Below are 18,456 nucleotides of genomic sequence, written 5' to 3' on the forward strand. Positions count from 1 at the left end.
GAAGCTCGCGGTCCCCCCGGGTGGAGCCTGTAGGGACCCGGGCCGCTTGGATTTAGGTGGGCCTCGCAGGGTCTTCCGGAGAGGTAGTAGAGAGGGTGCCCATAAGCAGCAAGGGAGCTCGGTCGGTCACTAGGCTGTAGGTCTGGAGAACCAAGGAAGGCCAGTACAGCGTAGGCGATGACAAGGCAAGGTACAAAGCCAGGAGATGTGGTCAATGGCAGCCGGGGTCAGAATCCGAGGATCAGTCCGAGGAGTAGTCAATGAAGCAGGGGTCAGGTTCCAGAGGTCAGACAAGGTCACAAGGCAGGGAGAGGTCAAGATCCAGGCAGTGAGTAGAATGGTCAAGGAGCAGGCCGAGGTCAGTACCAGAGAGACAGTCCGCGGGTACTACCTGGGAAGACAGGACAGACAGAAGCTGGAACAGGACACTGGAACAAGACTGTGAACATGGAAGCAAACTAATACACTTATAGTGCCGACCCGATTGCCAAGGTAAGGAAGTGCAGGCAGGGACTTCCTTATATTGGACATTCAATCAGGGCGCGCCGCGGAGCTAGGGCCTGCCCCTGGCCCTACAAGAGGCCAGGCAGCCCGCACATGTAGGGGCCTGGCCAACGCTACTGAGGATGCCGAACTCCAGCGTGAGGCCTGGTGCGCAGTGGAAGGCCCGGCGACCACCGCCATGGGACGCCGAGGTCTGGAGGTGCTCGCGGCTGTCGCTTGGGAGGCCATCCCATGACCTGCAGAGGAGCTAGTGAGGTGAGCAGGCCCGTGCACAGGCCGGGCGCGGGCGCGGCATGCAACAACAACTTTGAGACCATTTGCAGAATTGTCTTTGGATAATTCTTACTAGGAATATACATTCATTTAAAGCAAATAAGGAACCTAAAATAAATCAGGGAGATTTGTTTCAGTTCATAGAAAATAAATACAAATGGACAGTGTGTAAAAAATTAACAAAAATATTGTTTGCATTTGTATTCATTTTCTATTAAAGTCTATGGAACAAGCAGAATTTCAGGATTATATTTTCCTGTCAAGGCAACTAGCAGTGTTTTGCAACTAGTAATGTCCTTAGAATGAGCCGAGTTGGGTAGAAAGGTAGAAAGAACAAGCTAAGAAGCAGGACAAATCAAGGTTTAGCACATTTTAACCACCCAATCCCTGCTGGCATCTGCATGGATTGATAATGTTTTCCTCTTATTTTCAAACTGAAACAGGACAGGAAGGCATCAGCATTTTGAGATCATTTGAACCCTTTTGGGACGAGAGAGGGTAGTTGGGGGTTTGAGTTCTTAGAGCTGAAGAAAATTGAGAAACGACTAGGACAAGGAGAAGTGTAAAGTGTGGTGGAGTCTAGCTCTGCACTGTTTCTTCTTATTAGACACACACTTTGAACTGCGTGTCTAATTATTTATCTGAACACTGCAAAAAGAAAAGAAAAACTCAGTATGTGCTGAGTACAAGGCAGTGCACTAACACAGAGATTTTTGAACTATAGAAGTACACTACACTGTTTGTGTACTGACTAAGAAAACAGAGCAAAGGATCCAAGCTTGAATTTTTGCTTCTCTGTGTCACATGTTGGAGTGGTGCCCTTTACCCTCTCTGGATCCTTGGCATGTTCTTGCCACTGTTTATGCTGCTTTGACCCTCTATCAGTGCCTTGGAGTTTTCCTGCAGCTTTTGGTGCTTTCTTCCCTTCAGTTAGTATAGCTGTGTTTAAAAAAGGATTGGATAAGTTCTTGGAGGAGAAGTCCATTACCTGCTATTAAGTTCACTTAGAGAATAGCCACTGCCATTAGCAATGGTTACATGGAATAAACTTAGTTTTTGGGTACTTGCCAGGTTCTTATGGCCTGGATTGGCCACTGTTGGAAACAGGATGCTGGGCTTGATGGACCCTTGGTCTGACCCAGTATGGCATTTTCTTATGTTCTTATGTTCTTATGTTCTTATTGCGTCTTGAGCTATTCATGCCACTCTTGGTGCTGTTTTTTTACTTCTTTTTGTGCATTGGGGTTTTTATTCCACAATTCATTCCCTTTTGGAGGCTTGGAGTGTTTTTGTCATTCTTACTCCTACTTTGATCCTCTCGTGGTGCCTTGGGGTATGGTTGTCCCTGTTTGTACTACTTTGTCTGTCACGATGCCTTGTGCTTTTCATGCCACCTTTGGAGCCACTCTGACACAGTCTTGGAATCTTGGACTGTTCTTCCTATTTCTATCCACAAGTTTCTGTTACATTTGGCTGGTTGCGGGTCCACCCCATGACTGGTCCCTCTGGTCCTGGAGAAGCCCACTATTGACGCAGCAGGTGAAAACGTGACCGACCACTGTGCAAGGCTGATGAGATGCCGCTCAGCCAAGCAGGCCTCCCTAGATGCGCACATGTGTAGCCCTTAAAGGGCCTGCAGCGGGAAAACCACTGTGGCACCTCTGGATGGCATCACAGGGCTCCTACCATTTAACGTTTGCCCTGCCCTGTCTCAGACGCCTCGGCACTAGGTTGATCTCCTCGGAGAAGCTGTTTGCCAAGTTGTTACTGATTCCTGTTCCTTGTCTTTGGTTCCTGGCTCCTGTGCCTGCTTCCTCAGAGTTCCTGTATCTTTGTCTAGTGGTCCCTTATCTGGCTTCATTCTCTCCTTGATGTTTTGCCTTGCCTTCCTCCCCTCCAGATTGATTTGGTCCCCGGCTCCATCTTCGTTTGGATTCCTAGCTTGACTTCAGACCTTCTTTGACTTGGTTGGATTGCTGCCCACCCTGATCTCAGTTTGTTCTCATCAGTTCTGACTGCTGCCTGCCTTGACCTCTGCTTGGACTGACCTTGTCTTTTTCTTGCTGTCCTACTATGTCTGCAATTAATTCTTCACCACACAGAGGCCCATACCACACAGAGGCCCATATCTGGTCCTGGTACCCAAGGGCTCAACCTGAGGGGAACAAGGGCTGGTATTGGTGAAGTTTCTGTTGGGCCTCTACTCCAGCCAGCTCCGCCTACTGACGGTGAGGACCTGCAGGGCTTCTCCATGTGGGTAGCGCCAACCTCATCTCGGTCTAAGGGTCCATACCTGCAACAGTTTCATTAGAATTCATTAGAAAACTGCAACTTTGGAGCCCAAAATGGACTGCATTACTTCCCTAATTGACTTTAATGGGAAACAAAATATTGAATGAAATGAATAAACACATTTTTTTTCATTTGAACAATATAACAAATTTTGAGGGGCTATGAAAAGACTGAAAGTACTGAAATAAAATGTTTTTCTGCATAAATCCCTAATTCTTACACTGATCTCATCAAAGTTATCATAACCTTCAGTTATATACAGTCATTTCTGATACATAGACTTTATAATGTCTTTCCAGCTGGGAGTTCAAAAGGAAATATTGCTCTTTCAAAAAGAACTATTAAATTGACACCCAAATAAAAAACAATTACTCTGTATGAGAGGCTGAAACAATCTGCTTACACAGAAACAATGACTGAAAAAAGTCTATTAAAGTGCTATTGCAAAATATATTACATAAAATATATAAGAAAAATGTTCATGCCAGAAACAAACTTTCAATTCACGCTGCTGTATTTTGTTTTGCCACTCAGAAGCGTTAATGTCTACAGTGTAACTTTCAAATGGAGCTGCTAAGTGCATTTTAGTTCTACTTTTAAAGAATGCTATCACTGCCCAATAATTAATCTCTTGGCAATTTTCTAAGCCATTAGTAAAGATAAACAACCACTTATCTGGCTTAAAATTGCCCACTCTCAATCCTGCTAAAAGTAAGCACGGGTTTCAACAGCATGAGGGCTGATCCAAGTTGGCCATCAACTTGCTGACCATTTAGTAGTGTTGGGACAATATCATATTAATATTACAATTCACAAAGGCCTCAAGTCTATGCATAAAGAATTCTGGGGGTCATTTTTCAAAATGCGGTAAACACGTTTTCGCATGCGATCGCACCATATCGTATGGTGCGATGCAAATTCTAAAAATAGGAGGAGTTAGGGGCGGAGAGTGGGCTGGGCTAGCCTGTCTCCAAAGAGCTATCGCACAGCCATAACGCAGATTTTAACTACACCTCTTTCAAATGTGTTAGGTGGTGCGATAGCGGCCGTGACCATGCGCTGAGGTTTCAGTGCCATTTGCGATGGGTCCTGTAAAGCTTATTTCAGACGATATGAGAGAGAGAGAGAGAGAGAGAGAGAGAGAGAGAGAGAGAGAGAGAGAGAGAGAGAGTGAGCCTGGCCATAATATCATGGCCCATAGGCAGGTATTTGTATCCCTAGGGTAGGCCCACCTAGTAACTCGAGGTGGGGATTAGGTAAGTGTGAAGGGGGTTAGGGGCCACTTTGACATGCTATGTGACACCTACGAACAGAACAGTGGTCACCTGTGAAGATTTGCTGGCCTTCGGAGTGAGGAAACTCACTCCAAGATGAGATTTGGGCAATGTTCTCTCAACCTAGCTTGATGTCCACCAGGCAGGGCAGGACAAATTGGCAAGGAAATGAAATGAATATGAAATAAAACCACACAGAGGAGAAATCACAGTGCAATATTTTTAACTCACCCACAGCTGTTATCTCTTCCACATTTCACATCTATGTTAATTGACAATATTTTTGTCTTATGTGATGTTCAAGCTAGGTTGAGAGAACATTGCCCAAATCTCATCTTGGAGTGAGTTTCCTCACTCCGAAGGCCAGCTAATCTTCACAAGAGACCACTGTTCTGTTCGTAGGTGTCACGTAGCATGTCAAAGTGGCCCCTAACCCCCTACACACTTACCTAATCCCCACCTCGAGTTACTAGGTGGGCCTACCCTAGGGATACAAATACCTGCCTACGGGCCATGATATTATGGCCAGTCTCTCTCTCTCTCACTCTCTCTCTCTCTCTCCCCCATGTTTCTGGGATCATTGAAAAACTGGTCCCCCAGTGGTTGAATGCAGGAAATACATCAGGTTTGGCACTTATTGCAGAATCTGAAATGGTATCACAATGTGCACTAACTTAGCTCTTCGCACAGGTAATTATCACAAATTGCAATAAATACTATATTAGCATAAAACACACCCCTTTTGCTATCGCATGCGGTACTTACTGCATTTTGATAAATCCAGTCCTCTATTTGCAGAACTACTGAATGCAGTTGTTGCTGAGGTTTTTGTTAAATAGTGATGTGAATCCCTTTGAAACAACTGGGTAAAACACAACAAATGAGTATATTTTTGTTTCATTTGTGGACCTCAAAATGAATGGAGGGGTCCCATGAAAGAGACAATCATCACTGTGCTGTGAAAAAATAAATAGGCATAGGAAATTATAGCACCAAAGTTTTGCTTGTGTGATGTCACAGCCTTGTCAGTGTCAGGGCAGGACAAATTGGCAAGGAAATGAAATGAATATGAAATAAAACCACACAGAGGAGAAATCACAGTGCAATATTTTAACTCACCCACAGCTGTTATCTCTTCCACATTTCACATCTATGTTAATTGACAATATTTTTGTCTTATGTCCTTTTGTTCATTGAAACTGGATATAAATTTTAATTCACTACTTATTTTATAGTTATATTTTATCTGTTTGCTTTATTTTTGTTACTTATTCTGTTTTTAATCTTATATTCTGTTTTTATTTGAATTTTATATTATGTATATGCCTGCATGTGAACCATTTTGACCAATTTTATTTTGTATAAGCAGTATACAATCATTTTTAAATAAATAAAATAAATAAATAAATGACACTGACCTACTCCAACTGTAAGCTCTGAGCACGTGCAAGAAGCTATGTAGGTCCTCTTTAGCAGTTGGTAGAGAAGGATGTTTTAGGAGAAGTCTTTTCGGAGGTTAAAAAAAAGCTAGAAGCGTTTGGATTTGGCATGAATAAAGGAATGCTTCTGAACTTCTCTGTGCTGACTCTCACTAACAGTGCCAGAAGAACATACTGTCTCACGAGGGAAGGAGACAGTATAGAGACTGTAGCAATGCTAGTGATTTTTTTTTTCTCTGTCTGGATATCAGTGAGATAAGCACACTGACAGACTGAAGACAAGAAGAGTCTTACCAGCATGCTAGCCTTTTTGATTCTGATAGGGATTAAAAGTTTTATGAGATGATTCAAAAGGAGTCAGTCTGCATTGAGTGCATACAGCACGCACATACATTGAATGTTTATGTATATGTATGACATCGTTTTTCACACTGTGAGCCAGGGTACAACTACAGTATCAATAAATACATTTCCTTGTAATATCCAAACACCCAGTAGACAGAGTCATTCAAGAAATTCCATCATGTCAAAAAAAAGGGAAAGGAGGGAATGGCAGGCTTGGAAGTTTTGTCAAAGAGGAATTGGTGTAGAACCAGTCCAGAATAGGAGCAGCAATAAACTAGCTAGTACTGCCCTTAAATTGAAGAGAGACTTTTTAGGTGCAGAATAGCAGGGGAGAAAAGTAGCTCAAGGAGGAAGCAACTGAAATATAGAAAATATGTGCCACTTGGGCCTATTCCTCTCTCTCTTGCTTTGGAGCAGAAGGAAAAGATGGGAGAGCCATCCAAGGCCAGTGGAATGGACTGTAGAAGCAGAAGTGCAACAGCCAAAACCAGCAGAACACTACTCTATATTGGTTACTGCTTCTGAGACAATGGAAGCAATATTTTCAACAACTGATTCAGAGGGAGAATCTTGTCTGGGATTCCCTGAAACAGAAATTGAACAGCTATTAGCTGAAGAAAATTTGAGAGGAATAGTTAGTAGTATCTTAACCTCCAGTGCAGTGATGAGGGAGAAAGATGATGATGTAGATGGTGATTAGAGCAACTCCAGGAAGAGCAGGCAGCACAGATAAAGAGCCTGAGTGATGCCCCTAACATTTTCCTCAGGGTCCACCCTCAACCTCAAATCCAGTGCAAGCATCAGCTCCAAGGATGTAAAGAAGAGATCATACAAGACATCCCAGATCTGTAGTACTTTAAAGTGAGGGAGGTCCTGTGTCTTGTTCAGTGTATTCACTGCAGTAAGGATATCAGTTGAGGGAAACAAGTAGAACATCTAATAAATGCTGGTAAGTAGCATCACCTGAAGAAGCAGCACCCACTAACACTGGCATCAGAGAGAGTGGCAGAACTGATCTGGGAATCCTGTTTGACAGTCAAAGTAAAAGCCAGAGAAAAGGTGTTAAAATGGGAAGACATTTCCCTAAGCTACTCCTACAGCTCCTTCCAACGGTCAGCTAACAAGCCAGCAGTTTCTGCCATATGTCAGAAGTAGCAACCCACCATAAATAAAGTGGGCGGTGTTATGTAGCACTACCCTGGGGCAAGAGGCAGGCAGCATCCAAAGTAGTAACCAGGAACACTGGGAAAATAACTGGCCTCGAAGACAAGCCCTGCAGGTAATTGACAATCTGGATTTTCAGCATCTGCTGCATGTGATAGCCCCCAATTAAAAATCTACTTCATGTGATAACACCAATTACATTTAGTAGGCAGTTAATACCAAGCCTGTAAAACCAGTTTCATAGTCTCATCCAGTTGCAGCTGGCTAAGACAGAGAGGAGTAGCATGTATTTCACCATCGATATCTGAACCAGTGTGAACACTATACATGTTTACCTCTCTCTGATGGCACACTGGTAGTGGGGACCAAGCATCAAGGTTCAGGTGGACTGAGCTATATACCCAAGTGATGGATAGCTCCTCTCCATTATACAATATCCTGTCATAAGAAAGATGATGGATTGGAGAGAGAAAGGATGCTGGTGTCATCGTGCTGCATTCCTGCACTAAACTGCGACAAGTGGAAGAGAGAGGTAAGTTCCAGATAAGCCTACCAATTCCACCCGGTCCCTGTTCTGCCTGTGATGTCACTTCTGGGATACCCCTCTATTAAAGATCAAGCCTGGCGACACTCCAAGGGGGTGCGCCTCTAGGTGCAGAAATGCTGGCTATCCTGTTTACAATGACGTCCATTTAGGATGAGTAAGAAAAGTAAAGGCTCAGTTCATGCTCCCCCATTTGAATCAGCTCCTCTATCTCTCTAACCCAACTGACTATGGACACATTTTCAGTTCAGAGGTCATGACCTGGGGTTTCTGAACCTGGAAGCATTTTGTATCCTGTTCCATCAGAAACAAACTCCCTGAGCCCAGGAGGTCTCTCACCATATCTGACTTCTCACTCCCCTCTGCTTGGATTAGGGGGGAGAGAGTACATCTACTCTCTAGTCTCCCTACAATGGGCTACTTCCAGCAATTGGAGCTGCTGTCAGTGTAGCCCCAATTGAAAGGGAGTATGTTTGATCCAACAAGCTAGAAGTACTTTAGAATGCCATCTCAAAAATGGAACGATCCCTTATGGATAGAGTACACTCAATGCTCACAAATTTTGGGCCTAAAACTGCTTCAGTTAATGAACATTAATAGTCTATTCACAACTTGTTAGATAATTCAATAGAAGAGAAATGCTCAGCACTGCAGAATTTCAATACTGTTTTAGTAAAGGATAATATTGCATTATGTTCTAAGATGGAAAGTCTATCTAATTTTTCAAGAGTCAATACCTAAATTTACTAATGCAGATGACTGTTGCCCAGGGTAGTTCAGACAATTCTCTACCAGTTCTTGGAGAATTTGACTTAAGTGCCTTCTTAGAGCAATCCCAGAAAGATATATTGGAAACTGCAACTCTTATTGCCACTTTTTTTGCAAGAATCTGACAAACAATTAACTCTGAAGCTTTTTTTCTCCAAAAGACAGTCATTGTTTATGGGGAAGAAAATTGCCATTTTCCCTGATGTCGTCAAGAAAATACAATCCAAAAGGAAATTATTAGAAAATCTCAATTTGGAAACCCAAAATAGCCTGCATTGCTTTCCCCATTGAATATAATGGCAAACAAATGAACAAATAAAACGAAACCAACCTAACAATTGAATGTGGACTTACAAATGAATGGACAAACTGAAACAAATTTTTTGACCTTGCACATATTTAGTTCCTACATTTCTTGGGCCTTAACCCACTGTTCCCTACTAGTACCTATTTTATATGTGTTTATGGTGGAGTCTGTATGTGACACATTGTTCTGTTTTATATAATGAATTGGCTTTTTGCTTTTGTATAAATAAATTGTTAGTTTGGTCAAGTTTTGGTGCAACTTCAAGACAATCCATTTACCCAGCTAATTGGCTTTAGAAAATTGCTCTTCCCATATTCAGAGATTCATATGATAGGATTTCTGCTCAGGGCCTTAGGATAACTCTCATGCAGACTCCATGATAACAGGAGTCTTTAATATCCACATAAGTCATGGGATTCTCATTAATTTTACTGACTTTAATCTGCACACAGGTGAGAAACATAGTATTTGGAGAAGGGAGAAGAAGATCCAAAAAGCATGAAGGACAATTTCAGTTATCATTTTTCACTTGTCTAAGTTTCCATGATAGCTGAAAGAAACAGGTCTGTTTAAGCAATGTTCTTGCTCAAGAAAAGTTTTTCAAGTCCAGCTAGAACTATTCTCTTTTTGCTTGCTCAACTAGGGAAAAAAGTAACATAAAATACTAAAACTTTCCCAGTAGTAATTGCAGCATTTAGCTGGTTTCGGGTCCGCCTCACGACTGGCTGCTCTTACCTCTGGTCCTGGAGGAGCCCACCGACGCCAAACCAGGTTGTAAACCGCCGCTCCTGTGGGATGTGATTGCTGTCGTGACCGGGATTGATGTTAAAATGTAATCTTCAGAACAGGCAGCAAGCTCTCAGATGTTACCCACAAGAGTGCAGTTCAATGCCTTCCTCCCTTCTGGGTCTCGCTTAGGATTGGGGTGCGTAGGGATCCGGAATGCTACCACCCACCCAGTGAAGTCTCTTGGTGGTAAAGAGGGGAGGCAAGGATAAATAGAACAATACTGTACTTTTTGATATTTTTTATTTAAAATACTAAAGAAAATATACTGTTTCTTTATAACAGTGTGCACTTTTAAACAACAATTTTCTCAAACAACCTTAACATATTTCTCTTCTTTTTCCTACTGAACTTATAACCTGTAACTGAACAAGAAATTACAAATAAAAATAAAACGCTCAAATTGCTTCTACCTTGTCTACTTATCAGATAAGTGTTACTCTTTAATTCCCCCTTTTATCTCTGTATTAAAGTTAATGTTCCATATATTGTTTCTTTTAACTAAAAAAAGAATTGATTCTTTGTATTTCTTTTTATTTTAGGTCCAGTATTCCTACTTCTTTCCTTGGCATTCAGGTAAGTGTTATTCTTTCAATATAGTCTTTTCTTTTCTCTCTTTATCTTAGCTTCTATTCTTTCGTTGTATTTTCTTGTGTTTTATCTTTAGTAACTCACGTTTGATGTTCATATATGCTCAGGCCTGGCTCAAGTGTTGTGTTCTTTAGGTATGGAAACTTATCTGTTTCTTCATCTGTCAGAGCTGGCCAGTTTTCTTTTCTTCTTCTTCTCCTTTTTCTTCTTTTTCCTACTAACTTATTCTTTAAATAAAATCAACAAAAGAAACTTCCTCCCTAAAACCGCTCCAGGTCTTCCGTAAGCTGGTCAGTGAGTTCCCTCAATGTAGATGTATTTGCAGCTTATTGTCACTTGAACATCTAGCTAGTATAAACCAAAGGATAATTACAATGTCCCTATTTTTCTTTTTATATGAAAGAACAATTTCACAAAATAATAAAATTACTTTGGTCACTCAAACATTCATTCTTCGGTTCCTGCCACATGAAACGTAGATATTCCTTGTATCAGGTATGGACTTTGGTTTCTCTCTATATATATCAGTGCTGTTATGGGAGTCTCTGTTTAGTGGACCCTTGGGCCGACCTGCTGGAGACTGGGAAAGGTGGTCAATGTCTCTAGTGAATAGCAGGCCGGGAGGCAGATGTTCAGGCAGGACGTAGATGCTCTTCACCCTGGAAACTGGTGCTCCCCCGGGAGAGCCCATAGGAGCCCAACTGCTGGGACTTAGGTTGCTTCACCCCTTGGAAGCCAAAGCCCCCCCCGGGAGGAGCCCGTAGGGACCCGGCCGCTGGGACTTAGGCGGGTTATGGATCAGGACAGGTAACTGGAACCAGACTAAGACAGTAGCAATACTGTAACTGGACTCGGGTTCTGGAACCAGGCAGGAACAGTAGCAGGCAGGCTGGGACTGTAGCAGGCAAGCTGGGACCAGGCAGGTACTGTAGCAAGCAGGCAGGAACCAGGCAGGTACTGTAGCAGGAACGGAGCGACGAAGCAAGGTGAGTCACTCCGGGGCACAGCGCAACAGGAAACCAGGAAGCTAACCCATTGCAAGGCAAAGACTGGATGGCCGCGGCCAGCTTATCAAGGCTGCGGCGTCTGATGTCAGAAGTTGGGCGGAGTCACCACTGGCGGGAAACGGACTAGAAAAGCGCCCAAGTGGCGCGCGTGAGCGCCTAGGAACCGGGTGTCCATGGGAGGGCTTGCAGCGGCACAGCCCTAGCGGGGACGCCGCCAACCAGGCCTCTGGAAGCGGGAGCGGGTCCGGGAGTAAGGGCCTGGCCGCGGTGCTCGCGGCCAGAACAGCAACAAGTGCATCTAATACTTGGCTTTCTCCAGTATTGTTACTACTGTTGCAATCAACAGTTTCTCTGTCATGTAACAGTATCTCTAATAACTTTTCAGCATGGGGTGTATTTCACGTGATCTTTACTTCATTTGATGAACCACTCTGAATTTTCAATTTTCCAGTGTTCATCAAGGCTAGGGATAACAACCACTCACACTCTAGCATTAATCCTATTAATTAAGAACATAAGAACATAAGAACATGCCATACTGGATCAGACCAAGGGTCCATCAAGCCCAGCATCCTGTTTCCAACAGTGGCCAATCCAGGCCATAAGAACCTGGCAAGAACCCAAAAACTAAGTCTATCCCATGTTACCGTTGCTAGTAATAGCAGTGGCTATTTTCTAAGTCAACTTAACTAATAGCAGGAAATGGACTTCTCCTCCAAGAACTTATCCAATCATTTTTTAAACACAGCTACACTAACTGCACTAACCACATCCTCTGGCAACAAATTCCAGAGTTTAATTGTGCGGTGAGTGAAAAAGAATTTTCTCCAATTAGCTTTAAATGTGCCACATGCTAACTTCATGGAGTGCCCCCTAGTCTTTCTATTATCCGAAAGAGTAAATAACCGAGTCACATCTACCCATTCTAGACCTCTCATGATTTTAAACACCTCTATCATATTCTCCCTCAGCCATCTCTTCTCCAAGCTGAAAAGTCCTAACCTCTTTAGTCTTTCCTCATAGGGGAGCTGTTCCATTCCCTTTATCATTTTGGTAGCCCTTCTCTGTACCTTCTCCATCGCAATTATATCTTTTTTGAGATGCGACGACCAGAATTGTACACGGTATTCAAGGTGCAGTCTCACCATGGAGCGATACAGAGGCATTATGACATTTTCCGTTTTATTCACCATTCCCTTTCTATTAATTCCCAACATTCGGTTTGCTTTTTTGACTGCCGCAGCACACTGAACTGACGATTTCAATGTGTTATCCACTATGACGCCTAGATCTCTTTCTTGGGTTGTAGCACCTAATATGGAACCTAACATTGTGTAATATAGCATGGGTTATTTTTCCCTATATGCATCACCTTGCACTTATCCGCGTATTACTGTACTAATACGCGGAACAGCATCAACTTTATATTTAATCTCCCCTTACTATTATCTTACCTTTAGCAGGAACCTACCCTCATACATTCGCTCATTCACTCATCCATCTCTATTAGTGTGAATGTTCTTTCATTACTTATTTAGGGTTTATTCTATTTTTTATGGGCCTAGAAGTCAGAGGTCCTCGACAGCACCTCTGCTTACTTAGACTTCTGGCTCGCAACTGTCGTATTCTATAACTGTTTTTCCTTTTTCTGAGCTCAGCACATCCCTACTTTTGCTGATGTCACCCTATTAAATAGTACTATACGTTATATACTAGCTATTTCTATTTTGTATTATCAAGAGAATTTTTATCTGGGTTTATTATTTTCATCCTAATAAAATTTTTGGTACATCTTTTATTAATCAAATTGTTCTTTTATTTCTCTTTTTAATCTTGCGCTATGGCTTAACTGTGTATACCTGTGCTCTCCTTTTCACTGGTTTCTAGGGAAGCCGTCGTCAAGGCTTCATGGTTACCTCCTATTTTTTTAGATGTTGTGGAATGTACCATCCCAATTAGGGATGTATGGACCATACCAATAGCTTGTTTAAATTAATTTCCTTACCATTTACAAACTTTTAAATTTTCTCTAAACCCACTAAATATATTTTTTATATTTATTTTTCACTTTCTCTACATTTCTCTCCCTCTAAACACCTATACAGTAGTCAGCACGAATATGTGTCTCAGTTAAACTACAAATTGAAAATTATTCTTAATAATCAAACTAAGCTCTAAAGTTTCAATAACCCTTTTCCTATATTTAAAAAAACTTTTCCCTGAGTTTCACAGGTTATTTTATTACCAAATGATTAGTGCTTCTAACTGGGCAATTTGATTGTTTGAAACAGTTCCTGGGACTGTGGAGTTGGTCCCAGTCAGGAGGTCAGGGTCACTTTTATTAAACAACACTGTCATTTCATTTTAAAAGTATTTATTTTATTTTACTTTATTAAAAATTGATAGCCCACCCCCCCACCCCCGCCAGTTAAACACAGACTCCTGCTGATGTCATTGTTGACATCATTTAAACTGTCAGAATCTAGGCCTGCACCGGAACTCTTAACCCACTAATGCTGACCAGAATTTCCCTCCAACCACTCTCCCCTCATAAGAAAAACTTACCCAGAAGTTCTGATCCTCAGCAGCTTCGGTGCTCTGCACATGAAAGAGGACAGCCGTTAGCAGCGACTGTGATTGAAATCAGCTAATTGCTGCCAGCTAGCTGATCCCTCACATGCTGCTTTCTTTTCTTCACTCCCTTGCCATTCTGAACTCCTCTCCTAGGAGCAGCACTGCCCAAGGCAGCACAGCTCTTCCCTCACTGTTTACAAATTTAGTCTCCGCCGCTCTGCCTTTATGAATCCAGGCTCCTCTCTCACTTAGCTGTCCTGCCCACTTCCCGATCGCATCCTGCTCGGGGCTCAACTCTGTTCCCTGTATCAGGCCTGACTCAGCCCTGCTTATCAAGTCCTGAGGCAGTGACAAGCAGTATAAACAAACTTTTTTTTTTTTTTTTTTAACAATGAATTCACCGGCTGCCAGGGTTTCCTTCCTGCCTCAAGGTAACATTTACATGTATTTATTTATTTATTTATACTATTTACAAGGTGAAGACGTAACTGACTATTGCACAGGGCCGATGCGATGCCGCTCAGCTGAGCGGGTCCTCCCTAGGTGTGCGCATGCGGCTCGGTGACTCTTAAAGGGCCCAGGGAGAGAAAACCACCACGGCACCTCTGGATGATGTCACAAGGCTCCTACTATTTAAAGCCTGCTCTGCCCTGCCTCAGACACCTCGGCAATAGGTCAATGTCCTCGCAGAAGCTGTTTGCCACGTTGTTCCCGGTTCCTGTTCCTGCTTGTGTTCCTGTGCCTTGTCTTCGGTTCCTGGTTCCTGTTCCTGCTTCTTCAGAGTTCCTGTGTCTTTGTCTAGTGGTCCCCCTCATCTGGCTTCATTCACTCCTTGCTGTTCTGCCTTGCCTTCCTCTCTCCAGATTATTTCCTCGTCTTGACCTTGTCTTAGACTCCGGCTCCATCTTCATTTGGATTCCTGGCTTGATTTTGGACCTCCTTTGACTTTGTTGGATTGCTGTCCACCCTGACCTCGATTTGTTCTCATCCCTTCTGTCTGCTGCCTGCCCTTGTCTTCTTCTTGCTGGCCTACTACATATGCGATGGATTCTTCAACGCACAGAGGTCTGTGCCTAAGTCCAACTGACCCTGGCACCCAAGGGCTTAACCCGAGGGGAAAAAGGGCTAGTATTAGTGAAGTTCCTGTTGGGCCTCTGCTCCAGCCAACTTCATGTGCTGACAGTGAGGACCTGTAGGGCTCCTCCCTGTTGGTAGCACCAACCTCACCTCGGTCCAAGGGTCCATACCCGCAACAGATTGCTGAGGCCATGGACCCAACGGATCTCTTGGGGCTCCAGCCATACCTGGCCTGGCATAGAAGATTCAGCAGCAGCAACAATTTCTTGAACTTTTGGCAAGATCCATGGAGAGACTTAGCACTCATCTCAATGCTATTGCATCCTCTGCATTCTCTCCACCTCCTGCGGTACCAGCAGGAGGTGGAGAGGTGCTGGCCATCTAGATGGCACTCAAGGACTGGTGAGAAAGGTAGGAAAGAGTGCAACACCGGATTACGATATATACCAACCACAAGAACTTGGACCATCTCCACTATGCCCAACATCTGAACGCTCGCAAAGCCTGATGGTCCCTTTTCTTCACACATTTTGATTTTGAGGTGAGGTATCAGCCTGCAACTAAGAATGCCCAGGCGGACACCCTCTCTCAATCCTTTGAGGCAGAAGACACGCCTGATCCCCCAGGCACATTATCAATCCAGCCCAGATTCTCTTGGCATCCTTAGTGACTGTCCCTCCAGAAAAAATTGTTGTTCCATGCCGACTCTGACAAAAAGTATTGGAATGGTCCCACGATTCCCGTGTCACAGGCCATCCTGGATGGGGCCAGACTATCGCGCTGCTCCAGCAGTATTACTGGTAGCCCCAGATGCAGAGAGATGTCAAGGCCTACATGGACTCTTATCCTACTTGTGCATAGCAAAAACTGCTGGTGGGACAACCTTGGGCACTGTTACAGCTATTGCCAGCCCCCAGGAAACCCTGGACCCATCTATCCACTGACTTTGTGGTGGACCTTCCCCTCTCTAATAGCTGCAGCACTATTTTGATCGTTATTGACCGATTCTGTAAAATGGCTCACTTTGTTCCTTTCTCAGGCGTTTCCTCAGCAAGTGAACTGGCACAGCTGTTTACCACCCACATTTTACGCCTGCATGGCTTGCTCAAGCATATTGTCTCAAATCGAGGCTGGAATCTTATCAGATCACCCTTCCTTCTGGCTACTAATTACTAAACAGAAACGCTGGATGCCTAACCTGCACTGATACTACTCACAAAACAGGAACTAACAGAACTGGTTCTGAATACAAACCAAGATAACTATCAAATAAGTCCAACATTTCTCTCTGCTTCAACGGCAAGAGATGTTGTTACTGGAACCAGCTGAAGAATAATATTTTGAAAAGATTACTAGGAGACTTTTCGCCCCCTGATGCAGCCATATTACTCTAGGCAAAACTCGGCCAGAGTCGGGTGATTTGGACTATTTATGATTGTATCATTTGATTCCTTAATAAATATACCCCTGCAACTAAGATGACTGGTCTACGCTTTTTATCTGCCTCCTAAAAAATTAAATGTGTACTAATTGAAATGAACTGAAAAACGGCAGCACATCCCTAGTAGAGGCAGTGGAAATGAAGGATTAGGGATTGGGTGAAAGTCAGAGAAGGAAATAGGCTGAGGAAGGACTGAGAGTGTGGGGGAAGGGGGACTAGGAGGGCTGGAGAGAGCAATGAGAGAGAGGACAGATGGGCTACGAAGCGGGCGAGAGTAGAAAATGGAAAGCAGATTTGTAGGTGAGAGCTGAAAATGGGGAAACTGAGAACTGGAAGGTGAGAGAGCAGGGGGTGTGAAATCGCACTGTGAGTGAATAGAGAGCAGAAAAGAGATGAAAGAGAAAATTAATGTAAGAGACATGTAGGGAAGGAGAGAGAAGAAATGAAGAGGAAAGCAGCACAATTAAAAAAATGAAAACAGCAAAGGTAGAAAAAAGTATTTTAGTTTTCAGTTTCATGATTGGAATACTTCAGTTTTGGGAATGTACATCTCTTATATCTCATATGCTCAGCATAGGAGGAAATGCATTTCTGTTTCTTTTTTTAGTGTTGCACTGCATGCAGAGTCTGGCTTCTTGTGGCTTCCATTTCATTTTTTGTCTGTACATTTTTAATTTGTAGTCCCTTGTTCTGTATATGGTGAGCTACTGTCTGTGTTTTTTGTGTGTGACACAAGTGAGGTATTCTGCTAGCATGTAGTTTCTGTGCAGGAGTCTATAGCAGTCCAGCGTATTTTGTTCCAATAGGAGATATATTGGTGTTCTAGGACCCAGAATAATATTTGTACTTTGCTATGCTGCCCTTCCATAGGTAAGGTTGTTACTGTTTGAGTCTGACAGTTAGTGTGTTGGAATATAGCACGTTTGCTCTATAGGTTCTGAGTACTTTTTTTGTAGTATTTTGTATTAATTCACACAGGGTGAGGCAGGCAGCAAGATTTTAAGGCGGCAAAATTACCCCCTGAAACCTTCCTGCCACAGTCGCCTCACCTTCCATTCAGGCAAACTCTGGCAGCAGGAAAACCTGCAGTGCTGGTGGTGAGGAGCAGAAACATGCTCGTGGGGTTTCCACTCCCCACCAGCAAAAAAAAGGTCCTGCGGCGGTACGAAATTGTGATGTGCTGCCAGGATTCCCACTCCCTGCCAGCAAAAAGAAGGTCCTAGCGATGCGATGTGATGTGCTGGCGGGATTCCCACTCCCTGTCAGCAAAAGGACAATCCAGCGGCCAAAGAAGAGTCACTGTGGTGCTGTCAGCGTTTTCTCCACAGCCAATGGCAGGAAAGGACTCACAGTGCCGTCAGTGTTTTCCCTGCAGCCGGTGGCAGAAGAGACCTTGCTGTGCAGCCAGAGAAAAGGTCTAAAATGTGTATGTGAAAGAGATTTGCCCTGTGAGAGAGACTTTGTGAGTGTGTATGAGAGGGTGTGTGTTTGCATATGAAAGGGTGGGGGGTGTATGTGTGTGTGTATATGAAAGGGTGTGTGTGTATGTGTGTGTATGAGAGCGTGGTGTATGTGTGTGTATGTATGAGAGGATGGTGGGGGTATGTCAGTGTTATTTATGAGAAGGTAATGGGGGGGGGTGTTTTTATGTGTATATATGAGAGGGTGTGTGTGTGTATGTATACATATGAAAAAGCTGTTTGTGTGTATATGTATGTGTGTGTGTGTGTATGTGTATATATGTGAGGGGTTTTGTGTGTGTATATGTGTGTCTATGAGGGAGAGAGCCTGCGCAGGTGTGTGCATGTACAAGAGTAGTTGTATAAATGTGTGAGAGAGAGGTTCAAGTCAGTGCACCCTCCTCCAATCTACGACAATCTCAGGAAGACTGGAAAGCTAAAGTTCCCAGTTTTGGGGAGTGGGAGATTTTTTTTTTATCCTTGTTAGTTTTAATTATTGGATGTGATGTATCTGCTCTTTTGAAATATTTTATTAGTGTTTAGTAATATTTTAAAACATTTTAAAATGTGTTTTTCATTGACTGAATGTAGCAGCAGAATTGACATTCTT

The 18,456-nt window shown here is 43.3% G+C and overlaps 1 long non-coding RNA gene across 2 annotated transcripts; it reads right to left on the bottom strand.

Moving 5' to 3' along the window:
• Positions 1–1,903: 1,903 nt before the first annotated feature.
• On the bottom strand, positions 1,904–14,120 carry LOC115082283. 2 transcript variants are annotated; one of them, XR_003854121.1, is made up of 4 exons: positions 13,860–14,120; positions 9,646–9,878; positions 5,109–5,205; positions 1,904–3,070 (listed from the first exon to the last, which is right to left on the bottom strand). It is a non-coding gene; the product is annotated as an uncharacterized LOC115082283 (long non-coding RNA). The 2 variants fall into 2 exon arrangements; XR_003854122.1 differs by lacking the exon at positions 5,109–5,205.
• Between the last annotated feature and the right edge of the window lie 4,336 nt (positions 14,121–18,456).

The sequence above is a fragment of the Rhinatrema bivittatum genome, chromosome 1 (genome assembly GCF_901001135.1).
Source record: "Rhinatrema bivittatum chromosome 1, aRhiBiv1.1, whole genome shotgun sequence".
NCBI lineage: Eukaryota > Metazoa > Chordata > Amphibia > Gymnophiona > Rhinatrematidae > Rhinatrema > Rhinatrema bivittatum.